At 41.8% G+C, this 21247-nt stretch overlaps 1 protein-coding gene across 1 annotated transcript in view; it reads right to left on the reverse strand.

Moving 5' to 3' along the window:
* Nucleotides 1-21247, reverse strand: part of EXOC6B (exocyst complex component 6B) — a 1306513-nt gene that overhangs the window by 18359 nt on the left and 1266907 nt on the right.

Consider the following 21247-nt stretch of genomic DNA (forward strand, 5'->3'; position numbering starts at 1 on the left):
CTATAAAACGTGAGTGATTATAAAATTAATGGGGAACTGAATTAGAAGAGTGTGGCTTGTGGTGTTATTTGAACTACAAGAAGTAGATTGCACCTTGTTTTGTAGTTCTTGCTCTGCTGCTTTATGGACTGTAATACCTGGATTCAGTTCTGCTATGGGAAACTGATGTGTCATTTGCAACATGCTAGTTTCAAAACATAAGTGGCCTGTTTCTTGGCTCTATTGCTTCTCTTAGTCTTACTCATAGGTCTCTCTTTTTTTCCTGTACATATTTTTCTCACATTTTTATACTATTTTTATAATAAAAAGTATGTCTCTTTTGTTCCTATTTCCTGTTTTAAAGCTACATTACCCACTCTACATTTGTTCCCAATACATTTTTGTCTGTGCAGGGTTCAGATGAAAATCATAACATGATCAATCTGGTTTTATTCAGTCTGAGGAGAGGGTTTCCATTAAGGGAGTTTGTAATTATTTTGCTTTTGGGGACAATTGTTAAAATCTTTCAGTTGCTTGCAGGCCAATGGATATATTTTTACCCACAGGCTTGCAAGTGAATTTTGATAATTCAGGGGTCAGCGGCAAAGAGTACTTTCATACCAAAAGACTTTGTACCTGCTCTAGAGCAGCACTATAAAGCACATGTGGAATTTCCGTCTCATGTTCAACTGAGAGCGAGCATGCAAAATGGTTTGCATTCTCTTTTTGCATCACAATAATCAAAGATTCATGGTCATATAAACAACATAGGCAATTTGTTATGTAATGATATTTTGCTTTATTTTCTGTAAATTAATAAGTGAAGAAAGAAAATGCTGAAAGGAATACGTTGGGACTGGTCTCACCATTCATTACTCCTGTTTTACATAACCTTCATTGATCTCAGACTGCTTTATCATAAAGAGAGTCCAGTTCAGTATGTACAATCTAGGCCACTTGTTTGTCCCAGGATGCTTTGTTAAGAATTCCATCTCCAAGAGAAATTAGATTGGTGGCCAACAGAACAAAAGTGTTTTCTTTTATGGTACTGCATCAATGGAATCTATTGTCAACAGAGCTTTATCTCTTAACTGATTTCTGGATGTTTAGGAACCTGAAGACATGGCTCTTTGCCTTGGCTTTTACACTATGACGGTAACATTCAAACAATCGTGCAGGCATACGTGTACGAACGTATACCGGCCTGGCGCTAATGGACGCTGCTGTTTTATAACATATGAACGTATATGTGCACATGATATAAAATTAGCTGTAAACACGTACATGTGCGCCCAATTTTATATGGACACGCGCATGGCATGCAAATGCCAGCTCTACCCCGTAAGTAGGGGGATTTTATTAGATACGCGAGCCAACTCAATTACCAGTTTCCCCAGTCCATTCCCAGTTCATTCAGGTAAAGGATAGGACTTCCTAACCCCCCTAGATAATATGACTCCCTTTTACCCCCAACCCTTAAAACCCCGCTAACTAGCCTAATTTTTTTTTTTTTTGCTTCATTACTTACATGCCATCTACAGCAGAAGTAAAGTTACATGGTAGGGGACCCTGGCGCTCGCTTGTGCTCGTAAATTCTTGCATGCACATTTTATGTAACTAATCCAGACCGCTCATGTCCCGCCAATGCCCTGCCCCTTTTTTTCTTTCCCATTTGTGCACATACTGGGAGATATGCGCTTACTTGGGCGCTTCTTGATATCTGTTCAGCGTGTGCTGGCCCGAGATACTCACGTATCTCCTGGCTTTGGCACACATAGGGCTTTTAAAATTCACCTGTAGGAGTTGCGAGTTGCTATTTGGTAATTTTTTATTTTTACTCATTTATGACTTTTTCTTAATCTGTTTTAGGATTTTATATTGGATTTAGTTATTTGGTTAATATTCTCGTTATTATTCTACATTATTGATGATCTGTTATTCTTATTTATTTAAAAAAACTTTCATCCTGCCTATCACCTGTTCTAAGCAGGTAACAATAAAAACATATATAAAATGAATACAAATATAAAATAACCATACAAAAAGCAACCAGGCATAAAAAATATATCATACAAAATAAACCTAGCATCGACAGAATCAGGGTTAAATAATATGGCCAGCCACAGATCAAATTTTGATTTATTTCGTCAACGTTACATTTATTATTTCTGCCATATTATGATGGATTTATTTTTTGTATTTTTAATGTTTATATATATATATATATATATATATTAATTATGCTCTTATGCTTTTGGGATTGTAAGTAGTTTTACTTTTTAGTACAAAAGAAATTGAACAAATAAACTAAACTTCTTGTACCTTGTGCTTTAGGGTCAAAAAGTTAAGTTATAAACTAAATAAAATTAAATGAAAAACGTACTCAAAGCCCTGGCTGGGGAACATGGAAGTTAAGCGTCAAGCCAAAGCCTTTTTGCTGTTACAGAAGATGGTCAACACTGGAGCTCTAAGCCTGTCCCAAGTTCTTCAGAAAAGTCGAGCTGCCAGAATCATTCACAAAGTGAAACTGAATGCCACAGTTAGCGCCTACTACTATATCATTTGTTCAAAGCTAATACTGTAATACGCATTACAGGAGAGGATTAAGGGATTACAGTGCATTGGCAGAGCTACAATACTGCCATGTGAGTAATTTTGTATAGCGCTTGCCTATCAAGATAAATATCATATCTTCATAAACACTTCATAAATAATTTATCTAATTACATGTTTCAGCATCATGGAACAATCCATCTACAGTGCAGAAAAGGAACAATCTTCAGTTCTTAAGGATACAATAAGGAAACAAGTCATTCTTCTAGCCACTTCTAGTTAAACTCTGCTTATAAAAAAAGTCAGAATAATAATTTAAGATTGTACATATATTTCAGTTAAATGATTTTAAGGCCCTCATTCTGGTAGGAAATCACTTTTTCCCCTCCTACTATCAGATACAGTGTTTCTGATCAGAAAGGGTAATTACTTAGCTGTAATTGTTATTCAGAAACAGCATCTAACAATTTCACTTGGACCCTGTGTGTTGCATGGAATCTCTGAGAAGCTGCTTTTTTAATTCTGAAAATGTAACCCCACCTTAGGGCATATAAAATGATGGAAGGGTTTTCCCTTGGAGGAAGGGTCCATCTCCCAAATTGAATTTTGTGGATTCCAAACAGCTTGGGTCATGCAGATTGTGAAGTGGAGGTGATGGAGGCAGTAAGGGCAATTCCCCAACTTCTTTGAGTCTGCAGGGAAAAAAAATCTCATCCTTTCCATGAAGTCTGATACCTAATTCTGTCTCTTACTGCTGGCACCCCTATTTTCCCCTACAAAAGTCCTACCACTCTCAGCTAAACCAAAACTCTCAACTGTATTTCTGGGTGTAAACCAGACACCATGTAAAAGCACAAAGCAAAGTAGGCAAATAAACAGTGAGAACATTAGACTTCATGGGGATCAGCAGTCAGAATAAACATTACATGTCCACTAGTAACAGCCTTCATAGCAACATCAATTAGATCTCCAAAAATCCACATTCCAGCATTTTAAGAGAAGGTAAAGAAGATTACATTCTTCACCATGAAACTCTCTCACTGTCACACCCTTTTTCACATCTCGGCCATGTCTGAACCCAAGGAACAGATACATCACTCCCAGATTCTTCAAGTTTAACTCTAGTCTTCATCCTTCTAGGGGAATGAGGGTTCCCGTTTTGGAGTTTACTGACAAATCCCTCTTCATTTGACCTCCTGCTTCTAGTTCACCACTCCAGCAACTTGCAGGGCTCCCCTATATCCTCCACACTCCCAGACTTTAAAAGTGCACCCCTCCTCTTGCAATACCTTTGTCTCCTTCCATTTGGCCTCTTTCCTCAGGGATAGGAACTGCCTCAGTTGCACCCTTCAGGCAGACATTCCCTTGTGGGGTGGGTCTCCGTGTCCACCAGCCCACAAACTGGTTACTCCAGGCCACTAGATCCTGGAGATCCCTCCCAACCCACTTCAATCTGGAAAAAGGGAGACGTAGAATAGGCCATTTTTCACCCAATCCTCCCATTCTTACACCTCCCATTAACTTATCCTTCACAATTCACAGAACCCCGGACTCTTAAGGGAATCAACACACCAACCTCTTAACCCAACAATAGTACTCATCATCACATTGCTCATCTCTCACCAAATGCCATCCAGTGTCATTCAGTATTATTACAAAGTCAAGCCATTCAACAATTTCAACAACATGTCAACCATGATAAATCTGTCTCCCCTACCCAGAATAGTTTGTGCTACTAGAAACCAAAAATGGAGCTTCAGGTCAAGATTCAGGCCAGAGCTAGCCCCTCTTTAGGCAGACCAGGTGATCGCCTATAGTTATGGACCTTCTTTTTCAATTTTTATTTTATCTTTCTTGAAAATTTATCAGTGTTTATTACAAGAACAAAAATGATATTTACCTAGAAAAATGGTAAGTCATTTCCTCTACTTATTTCTCCTATTTTTATTCTTGTTTTAATAACACTGATAACAAACATCCCTATATACAATAAAGCAATTTTGGGGGTGCTACTAGGAGCTATGCTGCATAGAAGGTGACTATTTGCTGATGCCTGAATCTCAAGCAACAGAGAACAACCCACTGCTTCTTGTTCCAGCCCCTTCCCTCCCAGGCAGCATACAGGAAACAGAAGGTAAGGAGTAAGCCTGGAACAGACAGTACACAGCAAAGAAGAGCTACTCTGATCCCTTATGAAGCCCCTCCCCTCCTGTTGTTTACCCATTCCCTCCTGTTAAGCAGGTAACCTGAGGGGAGTAGAGGAAGACTGGAGTAGACAAGAGTTCAGTAATCCTCTGTGTATTTCTATTTATAATTTGTGGTCATTTATTCTGTATTTAGTGAGGGTTTTTCTGTGTTCTGTGTGGGTGACCAACATGATGTACTCTGCTAATGTGTAGCTCCTATGTACTCCAGCTTATTTGGTTCTCCCAATAGGAGGTGTACTGCTAATAATACATTTGGATTTTTAGCCCGCTTTTTAAAATAATGCTCGCTTGCTCGAGGTTACAAGGAATATCAGTGGGGGAATTTGTGTTACTTTGCAGTGTGCCTGGTAATGAAAGGAGTCTGGATCATTGTTACTGAGGTGATAAATTTGAAATGTTTTTGTATGGTAAGTAGCATTGTTCCCTCTAAGCCGTGCATGTGTGTATACACTCACAGGTAGTAAATCCTGTGCACACGGCAAACCATAGTGGGGTAGATTTTAAAAGATGCGCGTGCACGTCCATGTGTATGCAATTCCTGGCACGCGCACATAGACACGCTGATTTTATAACTTGCACGCGCATGTTATAAAATCGGCGTGTCCATGTGCGCAAGGGGGGATGAATTTTTACAAATTATACGTGACGATGAAATCAGGCCTTCCCCCGTTCCCTCCCAGTCCGCTCCTATTAACTAGCGGACTGGGAGGGAACTTCCCTACCCTCCTAAACTCCCTCCCTCTTCCCCTCTCCAACCCCTAAACCCTTCCTTATCTATCCTATTTTTTTTGTTTTGCAACTACTTCATTGCTGGAGCTGAAGTTGCGCGCACCGGCCAGCAGCCGGCGCTTGAGTCATCGGGACAGCATAAACAGTTCTGTCCTGGCCCGTCCCCACCCCTCTCCTCCCAGACCCTTTCCTCCCAGCCTGCCCCTTCAGAGAGGCCCGACACTTGAGCATGACTGGGGCTTACGTGCGTGGTCGGGCCCACTTTAAAATGTGCACGGCGCATGCAAGGCCCAGTCACGCACGTAAATCCCCGGTTTTACATGCGCAGGCCTTTTAAAATCCAGCTGAGTGTGCATAAGAAATCCTGATGATATTTGCATTATAGTGGCTTATAAGTCACAAATTAGAACTCAGTTTATAAAAAGTTGCACAAAAGAACATTTTTGCTCACATAGCCTTTCCAAAATTGAAGGGAATATTGATGAGCAGTAAGTGTAAAGATCCTAGTTTAACCTGTCCAGTCAATCACTTCAGAGACTGCCTTCAGCTAATGCAGTACAGATTTCTTTTAATGTATAAATTGAATGTATTTGTTTTTCAGTCTATCACCAAAAATTACAGATGGCACTTTTATAAGACACTTTGACATGTTTTCTATATACATACACATGAAACAAAGTTTAATATTTAAAAGTATGGGGCAATTTTCAAAACTATATATTTTGATGCACAGTCTGCAAGTACTTTTATCTGTGGGCTTTACACTAATTTTCAAAGAAAAAGGATGCACATATTTTTCCTTTGAACTGGGTGTAGTTTCAAGCAGTTTTAGGGTGGGCAATTTACCAAAAGCCCTTTTACCCAGGTAAATCAGTATTTACTTGCACAAACTGCTTTTGAAAAATTGCCTTCCCCCTGTCCAATTATGTGTTTTTACAAGACTATTCTGGGAGGGGTGGTGGTGGGGTCATCATGACTATTGAGTTTCATTATCATAATCCCAGGGGTGGGAACCTCAAAGTTAACAGGGTGGGGTGAAGTGTTGGTGGGGAGGGGGGAGGCACTGCAAGGCGGAAGGTTTACCTAGAGTGCCTAATACCCTTGACATGGGCTCAATTCATGCTGTCAATCCCAATAAACAAATGACGTTCGTAGAGAACATCATGAAAGTGAAGATTACAGTGTAAGTAACAGGGAAGGCAAAGAGAGGGACACAAGGCAAAGGGAAATGCTGGAAGGGCTATGGGGCCGATGCAATACAGTGCGCTCAGCCGAGCGCACTGTATAACACACAGTCGGACGCGGGATAAACAGGCGCTAATCCACCCCCTAATGCAATAGGGGGATTAACGCTTATTTCATGCGCGTCCGTTGCGGAGTGAATGAGATAGCGCTCATCCCATGCAAATGCATGTGAATGAGCCTATTGCTCATTCACTCCGCATGCAAAAAGATAAATGTGCGTCTCAGACACACATTTATCGCTCAGCTATTAACACCTGCCTGGAGCAGGTGTTAATAGCCAAGCACAGGTAAAAGAAGTGCAGAAAAGCAGAAAAAACTGCTTTTCTGTACTTCTTTTTTAAAGTAAAAAAAATAAAATAAAATAACTCTGCAGACCGCCAAGTTATGAAGTGACTCGGCTGCCATTTTCATTACTGGCAGACAGGCCAGTTATGAAAACCGAGGCCGAGTTTACTGGCGTCGGTCTTCATAACCAGCAGCCGTGGCATGTTCTTATGTGACCCCCTAATTTACATATTGCATGGCGCCCCCCTTGCTGGCGCCATGTGTGTGTTAAAAAACGCAGGTGCTGAAAAGTCAGCGCCCGCTTTCCGCGAACATTACTGCATCGGCCCCTATGAGCATAAATGCTCACAGTCTAGCTACTAAAATTCTGCAAGCCTTGATGGTTGAGGCAGATCTAGATGTTTTCACAGTCTCCTAATTCAATGAGTCATGTAATTAGGAAATGGCCAGACCAGGATATAATCCATTCAAGGAGAATAGGGAAAGCAGAAAAGGGGGAAGGCTAGCATTTTATGTAAAAAAACAAAATAACAAAAACAGATTTAAAGCAACTAAAATGCAGAGCTGAGAGGCAAAGGAGGTAGCATTGTGGGCCATCCTGGAAAAGGGGGTTAGCATTTCCATCTATATCAGAGTAATAGACAGAACTCTGGCATCAGTGGAAGAGCTGGATAGAGATAATCAATGACATATAGAGGACTGCAATGAACAGAGAGGTGCAGAGGTAGAATGGAGCACCCTATTTGCAGAATCAGTAAAAAGAAGAGAGATCCAGGATACCCTTGCAGAGATTCTCCTCAGACAAATGGTAATGGACACTATGAGAGATGGGGCAATACTGGACATTTATTTATTTAATATTTATTTATTTTAAAGGCTTTTATATACTGATGTTCATGTACTAGTACATACTGCGTCGGTTTACATAGAACCAAAGTTGGAAATTACATCAAACAAGTGGACATGGTGTTTTCAAATGGGGAAAATGTTTCTAATGTCTAAGCAGGCATGCACATGAGTTCCAATGATCATTAGTCAGTATGCTTTAATGTAAAAGCATAGGCAGAAAGGGGTCATACATAGATCAGGGTCCTGGATGTCAAGAGCATTGGCTTTCTTGAAATGGAGACATACCTTAAAGAGGTGATTTGTGCAGTATAACAATTGGATAAACAAACAAAAAAAAAAAGCAATAACTGCATGCTACAAGTTTATTCCAAAGGCTAAAACTCTTTGTATTAGGAATCTACAGTGCTCTGTAAAAGTCTTCAAAGTCACCCATTTATATGTTCACATTTTACTGCCTCTTTGCTGAAGACCTTCATTTCAATCGCTGGGGTAAATTGGGGCAGGGGATATAGAATAGGAAAAAAAAAATTGCTGGGTAGTTGCAAATGAAGACTCATGGCACTGTAGCAAAAGGCGGCTGTTTGCAACTGAACTGGAGGTTTAAAGGAGCTGGAGCAGGAAGAAACTGCTGGGCTATAAAAAAAAAAAAAAAAAAAAAAGGAAAGAAAATCATGCATTATGGGATTACGGCTTATTGCTTGACTGAGCATCACCATTCATGTTGCTGCTGCCACCTCAATCCCTCAGCCACCACTGTTCCTGCTTCTGGTCCTCTGGGACCAGTACAACAAACTAAACGTCCTCATACTTGCGCTGGTACATCGTACTTGTCCTGTCTGTCTATCGGAGAAGAGTAGGGTCTGCACGTCTTGCTGATGAATCAAATGTGTGCTATTAGAGTGAAAATGAGCTTGGTTTCAAGATTTCCCCTTTGCTTCACATTTGGTGCACTCTGTCCACTAATGAACATCATCTTAGTATTTTCTGTTTTGAAGACAAGCCCAACCTGCATTTGGTCCGGGAGTCAAGAGCGGGCCAACTGTTTTCCCAAATTCTGTGCCCTAAACCTGGCAGGAAGAAAATATCTCCTGTTGATTGGTGCTGGATGGGGTTGGTAGATGGTCTCGCATCAGGAACAGTGGCAGTATAGCTCCGTGAACATGTCTCCCACTCTCCATCACGGTGTCTACTGGCTGTGCGCACACGAGCGTCTTTTCTGGTGCTCATTCTCTCTCTCAGGCATGCTGGTGTGGGAGAAACTGTGGTCGCAATTTCTGTTTCTTCGTGACATTAATTTCAGACTTTACATTGTTACTGAGCCATCCCACCATCCTACTGCCCTGCCTGTATGTGCTTCATTGTTTTCTTTTCTGTGCTGGGGCTGAAAGCTTTGGTTGCCTACGGAGCAAAAGCATGTGCTGTTCTGGACTTGCAGACTTGTCTTGCTCATTTTACAAATATCTTCTCTGTTTCATGAATCAGTTCTTTTCATTCTTAGCTCATGCTCTTTAGTGCAACTGCTGCTCCTTGCATCTGACTTTATCTTCTTCCTTCTCCTGGTTATTCCAAGCATGCAGCAGCTTCTCCCAAAGGGCCACAGTACTTCAGAACAGACATGTTGCCAGTAGCTATGTACATGCAAGTATTTATGGGTAGATGCATGCATATATTTTCCTTGTTCTCATTTTCCTTGTTCTCTGTAAGACTCACTTGTTAAGTCATTTCCATGTTATATGTAAACCGAAGTGATTAGTAACATTGTTACCAGAACCTCGGTATATATAAAAAAAAAAAGCTAAATAAATAAATAAATAAATAAATATAACCTGGCATCCATGCTGCAGAGCAAGATATGCCACCAACCCCCCATTCCCCCCCCCCCTCACACCTTAGAGATGTCCTTGAATGTGTTGCTTTGTCATCAGCTTAGCACCTACTGTAGTCTTTGTTCTCTCTGACATATCCCTAGTAACTGTCTTGTAGCCTTCATTTTCAGCCTTACTTCCACTGACAGGCTCCATCTTTAGGTGCAGGAGAAGGAGAGGGAGGCCCATGGAGACTGACAGACAACCCAACCAGGAGCTTGTGTCTTGTGAGAGCCAAGGCCCAATGTCCACTGACTTCTGGAAAGGAGAAGTAAACCCCCCCCAGCAAGGGTTACATTTAAGTCCCAAGGGCACACAAAGTTATTTATTCTTCGGGGCTGCTCTGGCAGCACTTCTCCCATAACTTTACTCTCTGTCCCAAGGGGGGAATCCTTTTTGTGGGAGGAAGCTCTCGCTTATGGCCCAGGCAGTGGTGTCTCTCTCTCTCTCTCTCTATTATGATTTAGATGCTGCATCTCAAGGGGTGAGATGCTGGATCAAACCAGGCAGGACAAGGCATTGGGTGTTTATTTTAATTACAATTAAAATAAAGTCCATTTTCAATAAAGATGAATTTATAGCTGACTGATGTTCAAGTGTTTTTTCTCTTCTGGGTAGATGTCCTTTATCTCAGATATCTGGGTAAAACTTCCTATGGTGATTTTAAAGTGCACAAAGCTCTCCCAGTGGGCCAAACGCGAATGCTATTGGAGGGGTCCCCTCAAACATGGAAAGTCCAACCTGAGTCCAGTTTATTCATGGCTACCCAGCCTGTCCTGGTCCCTGGTTTCTAATTGGGAAACTCCAAGATCTTGGTCCTTCTCCTCAATGTTGGTTCTGGTGACCTTTCTTGCAGGAAAAGTCTTTTGAACGTGGGAACCAGGCTATCCCAGGCCTGGAACCCTGTGGAGAGGGGTGAGTCAAAAACCTCCCCACAAAACAATATCCGAATACTTGCTTTCTGAAAATCTCTCGGTGGCTGCTGCTTTATTATCATTGGTGCCTGCCCTAACTAGGGAGTAGATTAAGGCTCACAGGTCTTTAGGCCTTGTCCTTTGTGTCTGGAGGGAGTCTTCTCCAAAGGGTGCAAGGTTTCAGCAGGAGTCCCTTCTGGAAAAAGTCAGGATACATCTTGGCCATCAAAAATCTCACACAGAAGGATCTGTTACTGGTGCTTGCTTCACCCTAGGGTATCGAGTGCTTCCCAGGTCTTCAGGCCTCTGGGTTGAGAGCCCTTTTGCCCCAAAGGAAATCTGGCAAAAATCTATTTCACTGCAACTAAACACAGGACAACCCTCTGGCAGGATGTGCACAAAGAGGAACCTCATCAAAACTAAAGTTCAGGATAAGGCTGGAAGGCCTCATCAGGGAATGGAAAAACTGCATCCTCACTGTTCTGGTTCTAACTCAAAATGACTCCACAGATTACTGAAATGGCAGCACTAAATAGGAGCAGGCAACCAACCACAACCCTCCAGGTTGGGAGGGGCTGAAAGGGATGGAAGGCTCATGATATTAGAGTCTAAGTAGGGACCTAGTGACTGACCCAAGGAGGCATCACATACTAATTTAAATGTAAATATAGATATAATGTTTTATTAAGTCATGCTCGTTTCTGGGTACGTCTGTTGTCCTTAAAGAATTTTCATAGGATTCAAAGCATGAATGTATCTGTATGAAAGGTATGAGTAGCTATGTGCAGGATATGGGCCAGTAGCATGTTCTTGTGACAGTGAATGTGAATGTGAGAAAAAGTTATGAATGGAGGGAGTGGGAGGCCAATCTGTGGCCTGAGTACTAAGAAAGCTATTGCAGGAAGATGTGGCAGTGACAGATGCTTTGACAGAGAGAACAGCCATGAGGTGCTGGCTGGACTGTCTCTTTAAAAGCAATGAGAGATGGCATGGAGACAGGCCTTTTTTTGTAGTATTTTTTCATGAGCTGTTTTGTGGTTTCAATTCTGGTGCCTTAGGATAGTAAATAGAAAGTGTATGAGTGGATGTTTCCAAGAGAGGAAACTAAAACAAAATCATGTTTGCTCCCACAGAAAGCAACGGGAGCTAATTATTTAGATTTAGCTTACACCTTTTCATTGGTAGCTCAAGGTGAGTTACATTCCGGTACTGTAGGTACTTCCCTGTTCCCAGAGGACTTATAATCTAACAGGTATATGTACTAAGATGATATATGGGTATAATGCACCTAAAACAGTGTTTATCACATGCTATACCCATATGTAAACCGGCATGATGTGATTGTATCATGAATGCCGGTATATAAAAATCTTAAATAAATAAATAAATCAAAAATATTGCGTTTTATTTTTTTTTTACTAAATATCTACCCCTTTTGAAATTAGCTATTAATGTATTTGCATGCATAAAATTGTCTAATGCATGCAAAGTAGCTAATGCAAAGGCAAAACCATTTTAATAAAATAGCATGGCTGGCTTAAAAGAAACCCAATCACTGAATATAAGGAGAAATGGAACTACAATGAACGATAAAAAATTAGCATAATAGCAACAGGCAACAAAAATATATAAAAATATGAGCACATGTACAAAGTGAAAATGGAGGTTTTTTGACCTATGGTCAAGTACTGGAACCTTTAAAGGTTTTGTATCTTGTTGCTCAAGTTCTGAGGTCTTTTTCCTCCTATAATTCATTTTTATTTTGAATGGACTCCATTCCATTTGAAAAAATAATTTGTTTGGTGGGATAATTTCTTGGTATTAACAAAAAAAAAAAAAAAGCCAGCCATGTTATTTTATCACATTTGAAGAGGTGTAGTTATTTCATCCCGGGGACATCGAGATGCTAACGTGCAGCCCAATGTCCCCAGGATGCTTGTTAAAGGGCCAAGAGGCATAACAATTCCTCTCCCCCTCCCACTGGGCAACGCTCCAAAATCCCCCATGGGGTCATATGAAACTCCCGACCGTCGCGGTAGCCCCTTCCTAAACCCTTCCCCTTTCATCATATTTGCCCCCCCCCATCCCGTATCTAAATCCAAGGAGTGTAAGTTGAAAAGTAGGCAGGCTCTGCCTCTTACATAGGGATGAACATCTTTTTATTGTTTCAAAACACAATGAATATAGGCCGAATGTGGTTTTTGTCGTAGATATTCAGTAAACCTTGCTTTATGGATGCTATTTGCCATAAGAGGGCCCAAGCCTCTGGTGGTGAATCAGCCCTGTATGCTCCTCCAAGTTCATACATAGATAATAAATATACACAGTCCTGTGAAAGCCCACTTCATATATCTTCCCAGTTCACTCACAACCATTGATCGCAACCTTGTATATGTTTTTTTTTCTAACTAGTTATGCAGCTATCTTATAATTATAGAGCCTAGATTACATTTTTCAAGGTTGTGTTTGTTTTTTTTTTTTTACAAGAGTATCATTTGGAATAAGTCACATGCCTCACTACAGCCGAGATATTTCATATGCACTGATCTCCATCATCTGTATTACAAGGACTGCCACTCTGTCACAGAACAAAATTAGGCTGCACTGGCAAGAATTGTACTTCACAAATGTTTTTTGTTTAGTATCTTCTTAGTATCTAGAGCAGTTCCTTCAAGGTAAACCCAAAAGATTGATGGTGGCTCTTGTGTACCCCTAGTTGGTTCTGAGGTTCAGTCCTCACAGCTGCTATGAGACTTGAAGGACACATTGCCGGGTTGCTCTCCAAGAAAGCTGGCAACAGCAGAAGAGGCGACAGTACAGTGCTGACGTGGCACTCACTTTGGATGCTGATAATCATCTGGGCGGAGGTGTGGCAGTACCAGCAACTCGCAGCAGCTGTGCAGCAGGGCCTGCAACCTGGATTATTTCCATCTGCGGTCAGGCGAGGGGCAGCTGTTACAGCAGCAAGCTCCTGTCCAGGCCGCTGGGGACCTGCAGGCAGAGCATTGCCCGCAAGAGGCATCAAAGAGCGCTGCCTTCAATGTGCCGCCAAAAGCAGCAGCAGCTCCTGTCTATGCAGGCTTGATTGGAGCTGCCTCAGCTGCTTGGGCCGGCCTTGAAGAGCCTCCTGCAGCTGCTGGAGCAGAGTCTAGAGGCACTGAGGAGGGGGGCAATTACTGAGTGGCCATGGCTGTTCCTTCACCCCTTTTCCTCCCAGAAAAGCCTCCCCCATCCTTCACCTCCTCACATTTCTAAGCCTGGAAATCAAATTATTATTTTATATCTTTTTTTTTTAATGTATAGAGATAGTAGATTACCTCCAACCCTCCTCCCACCCAATCAGCCGTAACACTGGACTCACACTCCTTCTCCAACCCAGCTTGGCTCCAAGCCTCATTGGATTGAAAATGGCTCCTGCTTAAAAAATTGTGATTCTTTTCAGACATTTTGCAGTATCTTTCCAGGGACTCCAGTTAAGATGATTAATCAGTAATGACCAGGATCCCTCATGGAGTATGGGCAAGGTCCCAGAAAACTAGAAAAAGTCAAATGTGGTGGCCATCTTTAAAAAGGGTTTCCTTTACTTCCTATTTTTAAAAGATAGGCACCACATTTGACTGTTTCCAGTATTCTGTGACTTGGCTTGTCCTCCATGAGTTTTCAAACATAGTTGTTAAGGACTCTGCAATTACATCAGCTAATTCTTTAGCACCTGTTTAGCTCATCTGGTCACTAATGCTAATTATCTTATTCATTAGATCACCATTAACTATGGGAGGTATACTGTAAAAATTTGCATTTTTTGTTTTGTTTTTTATTTCATTTTGTTTATCCAAAAAAAAAAAAAAAAATCAAAACAAAATAAAAGGAAAAGTGTCTCCTCCTCCCCCCTCCCAATATCACAAAAATAAAAAGCCCTTTCCAACTTCCTCCACCCCTACAATGCCTTCTTACCTCATCCACTGATCTTCCATAGAGAGGAGCAATCCCCGGTCGCTCCTGCCCGACAGATCTGGGTTTACAAAATGGCCGACAGTCAACCCAAGGCTTATTTTACAACATAACAGTGCCAGGTTTGACTTGACTAGTGACCATTTTGAATACCCAGAATTGTGGGCAGGATCAACCAGAGATTGCTCTGACACGCAGATGGGGTAAAAAGGGGCTGGAGGGGTGAGGGAAGCCTGAGCCTTTTATTTTTCTGGGTTTGGTGGGCAGGAGGAAAGGCATGGAATGGCATTTTTTTGTTGTAAACATTAGCTGTGACTTCATAACTTCCAAGTTTAATTTCCCTGTTAAATGTTGAAATTAAACTTCCAAGTTTAATTTCCCTGTTAAATGTAACTTTGTTTTTCATGTTCAACCTATTGTTTTTGGTTACTGTTCTTGGTTCAGTTCCCCAATTCGATGTAAACCGATCTGATATGGTCTCTACCATGAAGGTCGGTATAGAAAAGTGTTAAATAAATAAAATAACAAAATGAAAACAGTTTCATTTATTATTCTTTCATTTCATTTTGAAAATGAAAAATGAAACAAAACAACAGTTGTCGCTGATATTTCTTACTTTATTTCAAACATTTCATTTCCTATGGTTAACATTTTTAAAAATTGTTTGTAAAAATGAAAAAATATAGAATTTATCTTCTTCTCTTCTTAAGTTCCTTTAGTCTCAAGAGACCATGGATATACTCACTATGGTGTTAATTTTCAAAGGCTCATCTGCATACTGCTCCCAGCATCCCCTGGCAGAGGACTCCAGAGGTTGCCGGTGAGAGACTGTATGTGTGTACCTGGTGTAAAAAGCTATTGGCTCTCAGAGAACAAGTCCGATTTTCTGGAGGCTAGAGTGGCAGACCTGGAGGAGCTGAGGCTGACAGAGAAGTACACTGATGAGACCTTCAGGGACATAGTAGCCAAGCCCTAAAACCGGTCTGGCAGCCCAATGTTGCCTTGGATCAGAAAGGTCTCCTGGTTGGAGAACATCACCCTGGTGTATCAGGAAATGATCCTGTAGCAAGGACCTGCTCTCCAGGTGATGCGTTGTCCTCTCACACTGAGGACAAGTCTCCCAGGGCTACCGCCCAGGCGGGAAGGGTTAGGGCGGCCATCACAGTTGGTGATTCAATTATTAGAAATGTAGATAGCTGGGTGGCTGGTGGTGGATGTGAGGACCGCCTGGTAACTTGCCTGCCTGGTGTGAAGGTGGCGGACCTCACACGTCACCTAGATAGGATTATAGATAGATCTGGGGAGGAGCCAGCTGTCATGCTACATGTGGGCACCAATGACCTAGGAAAATGTGGGGGAGGTATTCTGGAAGCCAAATTTAGAATTTTAGATAGAAAGATGAAATCCAGAACCTCCAGGGTAGCATTCTCTGAAATGCTCCCTGTTCTAAGTACAGGTCCCCAGAGGCAGGCAGAGCTCCAGAGTCTCAATACGTGGATGAGACGATGGTGCAGGGAAGAGGGATTCAGTTCTGTAAGGAACTGGGGAACCTTTATGGGAAGAGGGAGACTTTTCTGAAAGGTTGGTCTCCACATTAACCAGAGTGGAACAAGACTGCTGGCACTAACTTTTAAAAAGGAGATAGAGCAGCTTTTAAACTAGAACAAGGGGGAAGGCAGACAGTCACTCAGCAGTGCATGGTTCAGAGGAATGTATCTTTGAAGGATACTAATGAAACAGGAGAGTTAGGGCATTCCAACAGAGAGGTTCCAATAAAAGCAAACGTAGTCCATGTGCCTATAAGTAAAGAATCACCTGAGCTAAAGAATTCCAAATTATCCCTATCGACTGAAAAGCAGGTTGTTAATACAAACAAAAAACACACTGAAACGTCTGTATGCCAATGCTAGAAGTCTAAGAAGTAAGATGGGAGAGTTAGAGTTTATAGCAGTAAGTGATGAAATAGACATAATTGGCATCTCAGAGACTTGGTAGAAGGAGGATAACCAATGGGACAGTGCTATATCAGGGTACAAATTATATCGCAATGATAGGGAGGATCAACTTCGTGGGGCTGTGGCACTTTATGTCTGGGAGGTTATAGAGTCCAACAGGATAAAGATCATACAAGAGACTGAATGCTCAGTAGAATCTATATGGGTAGAAATCCAATGTGTGTTGGGTAAGAGTATAGTGACAGAGTATCTAGCGTCCACCTTACCAAAATGGTCAGACAGATGATGCAATGCTAAGAGAAATCAGGGAAGCTAATTTGGCAGTGCAGCAATAATGGGAGATTTCAATTACCAGACACCAAAAGTGCAGAAAAGAATTTAGTCCAAACCACGTAGTTCAAAAAGCTCTACAGAGCGTAAACAGTTTTTATTCTTGAACGGCAACTCCACTGATTCACAAAATACCAATTTAGACCGCGTCCCCCGACACGGTCCCGTGTTTCGCCTAGGGCTGCATCGGGGGGGAGCAACAATTTTCACATGGCACTGTAAATAAAGTATATACAGGTTAGGACTTAGAGCTGCAAAATACCGACACATATCTTATTTCACAAATATCTAACATACCTGAATGCACAGCAGTTTCAAAATTGGCAGGGAGCGCGTCCATCTTACGTACAGACAGGCATTTAAACCTCACGGAGTTGGCGCGAAATCAGGTTGACAGGTCACATGGTCAAGGAGGGGCCAATCACATCGGCCCCCGTTCCTGAGGCGCAACTAGCAGTACGTTCCTGAGGCGCAACTAGCAGTACGAACAGCAACCAGCAGTACGAACAGCAGTACGAACAGCAAGCAACTAGCAGTACGAACAGCAAGCGCTTCTTCTGGTGAACCAGAAGAAGCGCTTGCTGTTCATACTGCTAGTTGCGCCTCAGGAACAGGGGCCGATGTGATTGGCCCCTCCTTGACCATGTGACCTGTCAACCTGATTTCGCGCCAACTCCGTGAGGTTTAAATGCCTGTCTGTACGTAAGATGGACGCGCTCCCTGCCAATTTTGAAACTGCTGTGCATTCAGGTATGTTAGATATTTGTGAAATAAGATATGTGTCGGTATTTTGCAGCTCTAAGTCCTAACCTGTATATACTTTATTTACAGTGCCATGTGAAAATTGTTGCTCCCCCCCGATGCAGCCCTAGGCGAAACACGGGACCGTGTCGGGGGACGCGGTCTAAATTGGTATTTTGTGAATCAGTGGAATTGCCGTTCAAGAATAAAAACTGTTTACGCTCTGTAGAGCTTTTTGAACTACGTGGTTTGGACTAAATTCTTTTCTGCACTTTTGGTGTCTGGATATTATTGAAGTGCAGTATTCTTTGCTCTGTGGTGTTCTAGATTTCAATTACCCCAATACTGACTGGGTAAATGTAACATCAGGACATGCTAGATACAAAGTTCCTGGATGGAATAAATGACAGCTTCATGGAGCAATTGGTTCAGGAACCAACGAGAAAGGGAGCTATTTTAGATTTAATTCTTAGTGGAATGCAGGATTTGGTGAGAGAGGTAACTGTGGTGGGGCCATTTGCAATAGTGATCATAACATGATCAAATTTGAACTGATGACTGGAAGGGGGACAATATGTAAATCTACAGCTCTAAAACTAAATTTTCAAAATAGAAACTTTGATAAAATGAGGAAAATAGAAAAAACTGAAAGGTGCAGCTGCAAAGGTTAAAAGTGTACAACAGGTATAGACATTGTTTAAAAATACAATCTTAGAAGTGCAGTCCTTTTGTATTCCATGCATCAAGAAAGGTGGGAGGAAGGCAAAACAATTATCAGCATGGTTAAAAGGTGAGGCAAAAGAGGCTAATTTAGCAAAAAAAAAAGAAATCCTTCAAAAAATGTAAGAAGGATCCATCTGATGAAAATAGGAAAAAGCATAAGCATTGTCAAGTTAAGTGTAAAACATTGATAAGGAAGGCTAAGAGAGAATTTGAAATGAAGTTGGCCGTAGAGACAAAAACACATAATAAAAACTTTAAAAAATATATCCAAAGCAAGAAACCTGTGAGAGAGTTGGTTAGATCGTTAGATGACCAAGGGATTAAAGGGGCTATTTAGGGAAGAAAGGCCATTGCAGTAAGACTAAATTAATTCTTTGCTTCTGTGTTTACCAATGAGGATGTTGGGAGATGGTTTTCAAGGGTGATGAGCCAGATGAACTAAACCAAATCACTGTGAACCTAGAAGATGTAGTAGACCAGATTGAAAAATTAAAGATTAGCAAATCACCTGGACTGGATGGGTATGCATCCCAGGGTTCTGAAAGAACTAAAAAACGAAATTTCAGTTCTATTAGTTAAAATTTGTAACTTATCATTAAAATCATCCATTGTACCTGAAGACTGGAGGGTGTCCAATGTAACCTCAATATTTAAAAAGGGCTGCAGGGGTGATCTGGGAAACTATAGACCAGTGAACCTGACTTCAGTGCTGGGAAAAATAGTAGAAACTATTCTAAAGATCAAAATCACAGAGCATATAGAAAAACATAGTTTAATGGAACACAGTCAGCATGGAGTTACCCAACAGAAGTCTTGCCTCACAAATCTGCTTCATTTTTTTGGTGTGGTTAATAAACATGTGGATAAAGATGAAGTAGAAGATTGTGGGGTAGATTTTTTAAAAAAGCGCATTCGCATACTTTTGTTTGTGCACCAGGCGCAAACAAAAGTACGCAGGATTTTAGAAGATACGCGCGTAGCCGCGCGTATCTTCTAAAATCCTGGATCGGCGCGCGCAAGGCTGCCGATTTTGGGCAGCCGGCGTGCGCCGAGCCGCGCAGCCTGTCACCGTTCCCTCCGAGGCCGCTCCGAAATCGGAGCGGCCTCGAAGGGAACTTTCTTTCGCCCTCCCCTCACCTTCCCCTCCCTTACCTAACCCACCCCCCCGGCCCTATCTAAACCCCCCCCTACCTTTATCCATGGATTTACGCCTCCCGGAGGGAGACGTAAATCCACGTGTGCAGAGACTCGACCCGGGGGCGGTTCCGGAGGGCGCGGCCACGCCCCCGAAACGCCCCTGGCCGAAACCACGCCCCCGGGCCCGGCCCCGAAACGTCGCGTCATCGGGCCCCGCCCCCTCGACACGCCCCCTTCCCAAAACCCCGGGACCTACGCGCGTCCTGGGGCTCTGCGCGCGCCGGTGGCCTATGGAAAATAGGCGCGCCGGCGAGCAGGGCTTTGAAAATCCGCCCGATAGTGTATTTGGATTTTCAGAAAGTGTTTGACAAAGTCCCTCATGAGAGGCTTCTAAGAAAACGAAAAAGTCATAGGATAAGAGACAATGGCCTTTCATGGATTACAAACTGGATAAAAGACAGGAAACAGACAGTAGGATTAAATAGTCCATTTTCTCAATGGAAAAAGGTAAACAGTGGAATGCCTCAGGGATCTGTACTTAGACTGGTGCTTTTCTACATATTTATAAATGATCTGGAAAGAAATACGACGAGTGAGGTAATCAAATTTGCAGACAATACAAAATTATTCAGAGTAGTCAAATCACAAGCGGATTGTGATAAACTGCAGGAGGACCTTGAGAGACTGGAAGATTGGGCATCAAAATGGCAGATGAAATTTAATGTGGACAAGTGCAAGTTGATGCATATAGAGAAAAATAATCCATGCTGTAGTTAAACGATGTTAGGGTCCATATTAGGAGCTACCATCCAGGAAAAAGTTTGAGGCAACATAGTGGATAATATATTGAAATCATCAGCTCGGTGTACTGCAGCAGTCAAAAAAAGCAAACAGAATGTTAGGAATTACTGGTCTATAGAAAATGTCATAATGCCTCTGTACTACTCTATGGTGAGACCGCACCTTGAGTACTGTGTACAATTCTGGTCGCCACATCTCAAAAAAGATATAGTTGCAATGGAGAAAGGACAGAGAAGGGTGACCAAAATGAAAAAGGGGATGGAACAGCTCTCCTATAAGGAAAACCTGAAGAGGTTAGAGCTTCTCAGCTTGGAGAAGAGACAGCTGAGGGGGGATATGATGGAGGTCTTTAAAATCATGAGAGGGTTCTCGTCCGCATTCCGTTTTTTAAGGAACAGCCAGACCTCTTGAACTCATTTCTCTCAGATGTTTGCTTCCAAGAGTCTCACGGGTTTTTAGCATCTGCTTATCATAGACAATGTTATTCGAAATGACCATAGCCCACACAATCCTTACTACAATTTTCTTTGAGTGAAAAAGTTAAGCTGCAGTACTATTTTTTCTTTCTAAAATTTTTTTCTGGCTATTTGATAGGTTCAATCAGACTATGATATACTGATCATTGTGTCCCTACAAACTCCAAATGCCTGTTTTGTAGGCCAGTTTGAACTAAAAAGAAAAATAAGCTGTTCAATATATGGGTTTTAAGAATTTCACAGAGAATTTAAAAGTATGGTACTCAGGGTCAGAAAGGCAGCAGCAAGAATTTCAGCATTTACAGAACTTAACTGACATGCTAGGCTGAGAATTAGGTTGTTATACTCTAAATGAACTTATATCCCACCTAATAATATCCTTAAGAGAAATTAAACTAAGTCTTAAATGACTCTTCATTTTCAGATTAATTTTGTGCTTTGGCAAACTAATGTACCATAGTTTAGGCTCAATATCTTTGTCTGAGTAAATTCTAGATTCAGCTCTAG

Source organism: Rhinatrema bivittatum, chromosome 1 (assembly GCF_901001135.1).
Source record: "Rhinatrema bivittatum chromosome 1, aRhiBiv1.1, whole genome shotgun sequence".
Lineage (NCBI taxonomy): Eukaryota > Metazoa > Chordata > Amphibia > Gymnophiona > Rhinatrematidae > Rhinatrema > Rhinatrema bivittatum.